General features: G+C 41.9%; 1 protein-coding gene across 3 annotated transcripts in view; it reads right to left on the bottom strand.

Annotated features, from left to right (window-relative positions):
- wnt5a (wingless-type MMTV integration site family, member 5a) overlaps window positions 1–4,198 on the bottom strand; it is a 28,022-nt gene extending 23,824 nt beyond the window's left edge. For all 3 annotated transcript variants that reach the window (XR_003870689.1, XR_003870690.1, XM_029723924.1), the window contains exon 1: window positions 3,065–4,198. The gene's annotated coding sequence lies outside the window, so the exon portion shown is untranslated. The remainder of the gene's footprint in view (window positions 1–3,064) is intronic.
- Between the last annotated feature and the right edge of the window lie 2,518 nt (window positions 4,199–6,716).

The following is a 6,716-nucleotide window of genomic DNA, read 5'->3' on the forward strand; positions in this document are numbered from 1 at the left end:
GGTGAGTGTGTGAATCACAGAAGACAGAATAACAATGGCCTTCAACCAGACATTCCTACCAGACAGTCAGTTCATTATACACACGATAAGAGCATTCTTCTCCTGCGCCAATCAGACAAGGAGAGAGAGAGACCCCCTTCTGTTCAACTGCAGCACACTGATGCACTTCAATTGACATGTAATGCGCAGTTAAAAACAGATGAGATAAAAATACACACATTTCTACAGAAGCTCTAAATATATTTTAATATTCTGTTTCTTAAGTCGGTATCTCCGGATGCTAGTCCATTGATGAAATGTCCTATAAGCCTCTCTCCCACTCTGTTCGGGACAAGTTTTTCCACGTCGCGTTTAGCATAAATATTGCTTCGCATTTGACCAATCAGTGGACCTATTCCAATTCATGACAATGTGAAATGATTGTTTAAGGTGTGTTAGGCTAGCCTATGTTGATTCAATCAATTACAAGACAAGTATAAGCTATTTATTGAGTTATGAGGAAGTTCTGTAAACTATTAATTGTATTATTATTTAATTGCGTCATCTTTAACAAATACTATTTTAGGATAATTTTAAATTATACGAAATAAACACAAAACTGTCCATAATTTAATGGAAGCCTACACATTGGGCTATTTATCCGTTCGTGACCCAGTTACACGACTGAAAGACGCTGAAGCTATACCAGTGTGTAAATATCTTTCTGTGGGTTTGAAAATAAACACTTACATCTAAATGAATGCACTTTCTGCTATTAATATTTGATTCGTTAATTCGTTACATGATAATTGTGTAAGTAAGTTATTATAACACTAATCGTTCTAATAACAAGTGTTCATCACGGAATAACCCATCTGAATTTAAAACATGCACAGAATGAATTCATGTAGATATTTATATACATTACGTTTATAAATGTGTACTTCATATATATATATAAAATACAAATATTAAATGTGGAATTGGAAGGTTACTACATTTGAAATAATGACAATATGAAAAGCTAAATGGATATCTTTAAAAACATAGTGTGTGTGTGTTTTGAAAACGTCATTTCTTGTTAGTATGGCATACGCTTTGAAGCGATACATGCAGGCCAACAACCAACTACTTCATGAATGGTGGGTTACAGTGTCGATGTCCAGGGGAACTTGACATTTTATTAACACTAAATTACTTTTGAAAATCGTGATTTTAATGCGAAATTTGCAAACGAGTTTGCATAATTAAAGAAGTATGAGCATATAAATCCAATTCCGTTTTGGGGTCTGGAATAATTTGAATTTCTGCTGTTCTGATTCTAATGAAAAGGCAACGGCATAACAGTCTAAATCATTTCCCTCAAACGTTTGCTGCTGTTTATAGTGGCATCTCTGCATGGTCATTTTAGAGGCTATAGTGACTGGGAGGCGGCTAACTTGTCAAGATGTGTATTTTCCAGAGTAATCGCTGAGTTTAACCTCACTCACACACGCACACACACTTTCAGTTTGCGCACTGCCTTTCGGGCTGGCGGCTAAAGTCCCCATTTTTATATAGGCCGTGAAAAATGCCCGGCCCGGTTACATAAGTTCATTTATAAACCTACATTAGTCTGAATGATAGCCACCGCTTGTCTCAGATTTTGCTGGCTTCCTTCAGTCCTACGGGTGCATGGTGGGCTGAAATAGGGGTGCACGTGAAAGCTGAATCAGTGGAAGGCTAACCTTTAACCGGTAACCGTGACCTGTCATATAAACAACCAGGTTTCAGGTCCTGGAGACTCCTCCATTTCGTCAATTCAGGGGTTCAATTGAATGAAATTCCAATTAATTCAATTTTTTTTTTGAAGAGTCATTTATTTTCTTGAATGAACCCAACAATCAAGTGATGCAGAGAAAACACCGTTCAGACCAGACCACCACTCCCCGGTATTAACGATATGGTCAGCGCACACCGAGTAGGGCTATTGAATTATGATGGAAACGGCCGAATTTCGGCTCCACCCTGAGCAGTGAGAATCATGAATGGACTTGGACAGGCAACAAAACATGTCCATTACATATCAGCTAATCAAGTTTACTAAATTAATGTTCATTAATTCATGTTAAAATCTTATAGGCTAAAACCAATTTAAGCACAAACAAGTGCGTTGGTTTTTATACCACTGTAGAATATTCGAATACAATAAATTAATACCATCTACACATTTACAGGGGAATAAATTAAGGCTAAAACACAATACAAAATATCGGTCAATATTTAAATAGTACGTTTGAAATATTTAATATAGCTTATTTCTGTTTCTTTCTGTTTCTGAGAACAACTCAGAAGAGAATATAAACATGGCCAAGGTGTGAAACGTAGGCCTGTGTAGGTCAATCATTTATCGTCACATTAATAGACAAATAAATGCTGCTATAAAAAAGCGTCCTTGACATAATTTATTGATTATTCTTGGAAGGATAATGAATGAATCAGTTTATGTCCATTGTTTCGTCCATGTCAGATGTAGACTAAATGTACATACATGAAACATCGCCTTCAAGGGACGCTGTGGTTTTTTTATTAACATAGTCAACATAAATCGATGAATTAAGTGTTACCTAATATTCATCAATGCATATCAGTTTCCAGCACACACACAACACACACACAACACACACACACACACACACACACACACACACACACACACACACACACACACACACCTCGTTTTAGAAGGCCAGAGGAGGGAGCCAGAGTCTATGTTTTGATAGAGGGAGAGAGCAGAGCATACGGAGAGAGAGAAAGAGAGAGAGCAAGGGTGGCATTACAAATTAAAACATGTGGCATTAGTTTAACACTGCACAAACAAAGAGTTTTAAAAAGTGTACTTCAGGGGGGAAATTATAATGGTTAAGAAAAAATGCTTTTGGCTGCGGTCAAACAAACGAGAATCATTCCTAAAGAAAAATGAGTCCTAAGCAGTCCAAGAACCGAGGACATAATTTGGGAAAAGGTTTTCGTTTTTTTTAGTTGCTAACCGATCTCTAAATAACTATTCGATAACGAACAAAATCAGAGCGCAAACTATACTCACCACGGAAAACAATTCTTTACCAACGATAATCCACTTGGTGAGATGGTTGTTAAAGGAATAATGCCAAGGCCGAAGTTTCCTCGAGAGACTCCTTTTACCGATCCGGTTGGCTCAGGTCGGTTTCAATCCAAAGCAGTTAGTGCTAAATCGGGGTTGTACGGGATAGTGTCCGGGATAGTGTCCGGTGTGTAATGGAGGAAGGTGGCAGTAACCGTGGTAGTCCTGCGGCTCAGTGTCGGAAGACTGGCATAAGCGACCCGTTATCGACGAATGCGCTCCGTGAGCGCGGGACAGCGGAGAGGAGAGCTCTTGCAGAGACGACGGAGGTTATTTACAATGTCCAGCAGCACTATGAATAATTAGAGCTTTTAACAAACGTGGGAGTGAATCCGCGGAAACACTTAATGACAAATAAAACATTCACAAGAAACTAACTAGCAAGTGCCCGTGGCCAGAAACGCTGTAATAAACTGTTGCCAACGCTCTTTTGATGGTTGGGAGGACTGATAGAGGCAGCTTTATCCTTCCAAGTTTCCTTGCAGATTTGTAGAGGTTCCGACGGGCTGGTACCAGTGTGTAAAGCGCAGGTAAACACATGAACTGGTGATGGGTGAGGAGAGATGATCCTACAGCGGTGACACCTTGAACTCGGAGCGTGTTTTACCTGTGGTAACATCCACACTGCACGGTTCCTCGCCACAAACCTGAAGCCGTTATTTCATCCTCCATTCTGCTCTCTCCTGAACTCCTCGGTTGATTTACTCTGTCACAAAACCTTTACCCGCAAAAAGTGCGTTCAACACATCCAACTTTTGAGTGGTGGAAGACACGAATTGCCGCAAATCCACTCCAAGCTCGCCACTGGAAGAAAACTCCAATCAGCAGTACTGTGTGAGAGATGGAGAAGGTACGCTCGTGGAGATAACCCCCGCCCGATAGTGTGTGTGTGTGTGTGTGTGTGTGTTGAAGAGCCAGTCGTTCTCCTTCTGTCACCTGCCTCGTCGCCTCCTCTCTCAAACTAGCAAATCCTAGCACTGATGCGCGGGGGAAACTTCTAGATGGCGCATGCGCTCCACATTTTCTCCCAAAGCCCTTCTTTAAAGTCACTAAACTTTCTACGGCAAAGAATGCGGCCCAAGTGGGAAAGAATCGCAATTTGCGTCTAGGTGAAATTGTAAAAAAAAAAAAAAAAAAAAAAGGGCGGAACGGTCTGTAACAAAACAAGCGTCTCTATTACCTAAAATAAACGTATAAAGCACCCGGGGCTATTAGTCTATCCGTGCCAGAGCCGAGTTAGGATTTTCAGACGCAGGGGATCGAGTTACCTCCCAGTAAAAACCAAGACAAGCAGTTCGACACTGTTTGCTTATACAGAGTGCTCTCATCATGCGCAGGACTGTATGCATAAGCATTATGGTCATTAGAATAACTATTATTTTATCGCCGAACATGGACGTTATCGCAGAACACTGGACATGAACAAGATGGAGGTATAACGGCGAAGTGTTCCGGGTTTCTGTGTCATTATTGTTTAACAGACTTTCAGACTACAAGCTCCACACATTTGTTTTTCAGGAGAGAGAAGTTTGGGGCAGCTAACCATTATTAATTGGTTTATAAAGTATTTTCACCAATCACAGATCTGGTTCAAATCTATTTGGATTCCAGTGGATTTGAGAGGAAAGGAAATAAAACAAATCAGTCAATGATTGTTAAAAAAAAGGACTTCCAAACGCTAACAAAACATATACTTTCTGCTTAGTCACCTGAATGCCTGGCTGCCTGCCCAAATAAAGACTTGTTCTAACTGTGTGTGTGTGTGTGTTCTGATGTCACGTTCACATTCATGGTGCTTGCCAATCTTTGAAAGGCCTGCTTCTGCAGTGCTTTTTTGTGATCGGAGAGATGAGTGAGTTTGCCCTTGGAGTCCTCATTGTTGTGTCTGTGTGCGCACCATAGAGGTGCCATGAGATCGCACCAGACAGTCACTGTATCATTAAGAGAGGGAGAGGGCAAGCTGTTGTCTGTAAGCACAAAGTGATGGAGAGGTTTACATTGTAACACTATCATCATCCATCAGGGGAGGAAGGTGAGAAAGAGAGAGACAGAGAGACATTGCCTGCCTACTAGTCCCCATAGCTGTAGTGTAGACAGTGCTGAGCCCATGCTCCATTGCTGATAGCTAGCTTGTGTGCAGTTTGCATTATTATTAAGGCAGCGGTTGGATGAGCTGTGATTGGGTTAGTGGTCCTAGCCTCTGCCGAGTCCCCCAACATCCGGATGTTCTGGTTTCCAGGGGAAATGGAAAGAGAGCCTGTGACGTCACTTCCACTTTTGACGTTAACGAGGCGTTACTCCATCTTAACTCCTCCTCCACATTTACTGGATTGGTTGAACAGTGCAGAAAAGAACTTCCCCTGAGTCTTTTGACCAGTATGTAGGGGATCCAGTTTCAGGCATGTATTCTACGCCTGCTATGTTAGGTTCCAGTGGCCCTAAAACAAGCCCAACCACGTAACTCAACCCCACTTTAATCACCACCACTCACTACCCCTTCCCCCCAGGAGGAAAGCTGGACAACATCTGCCTGAGTCTATGAGAGAGAGAGAGAGAGAGAGAGAGAGAGACAGAGAGAGAGACAGAGAGAGAGAGAGAGAGAGAGAGACCGAGAGAGAAAGAGAGAGACAGAGAGAGACAGAGAGAGAGAGAAAGAGAGACAGAGAGAGACAGAGAGAGAGAGAGACAGAGACCTGGAGAAAGAGAGACAGAGATGGGTTTAGGGAGAGACAGAGACCTAGAGAAAGAGAGACAGAGATGGGTTTAGGGAGAGACAGAGACCTAGAGAAAGAGAGACAGAGATGGGTTTAGGGAGAGACAGAGACCTAGAGAAAGAGAGACAGAGATGGGTTTAGGGAGAGACAGAGACCTAGAGAAAGAGAGAGACAGAGATGGGTTTAGGGAGAGACAGAGACCTAGAGAAAGAGAGAGACAGAGATGGGTTTAGGGAGAGACAGAGACCTAGAGAAAGAGAGACAGAGATGGGTTTAGGGAGAGACAGAGACCTAGAGAAAGAGAGACAGAGATGGGTTTAGGGAGAGACAGAGACCTAGAGAAAGAGAGACAGAGATGGGTTTAGGGAGAGACAGAGACCTAGAGAAAGAGAGACAGAGATGGGTTTAGGGAGAGACAGAGACCTAGAGAAAGAGAGACAGAGATGGGTTTAGGGAGAGACAGAGACCTAGAGAAAGAGAGACAGAGATGGGTTTAGGGAGAGACAGAGACCTAGAGAAAGAGAGAGACAGAGATGGGTTTAGGGAGAGACAGAGACCTAGAGAAAGAGAGACAGAGATGGGTTTAGGGAGAGACAGAGACCTAGAGAAAGAGAGAGACAGAGATGGGTTTAGGGAGAGACAGAGACCTAGAGAAAGAGAGACAGAGATGGGTTTAGGGAGAGACAGAGACCTAGAGAAAGAGAGAGACAGAGATGGGTTTAGGGAGACCATGAAAAAGGGGAACAAAAGCACACTCCATTGTTTCAATCTCAGAAAAATTGATGATTTCAAAAGATCCACTGATTATTAACATAACTATTGATAAAATTCATGTTAAATTATGTTTGTGATTATCTGATAGAGATACATTCTCCGAACAG

Source organism: Salmo trutta, chromosome 30 (assembly GCF_901001165.1).
Source record: "Salmo trutta chromosome 30, fSalTru1.1, whole genome shotgun sequence".
NCBI lineage: Eukaryota > Metazoa > Chordata > Actinopteri > Salmoniformes > Salmonidae > Salmo > Salmo trutta.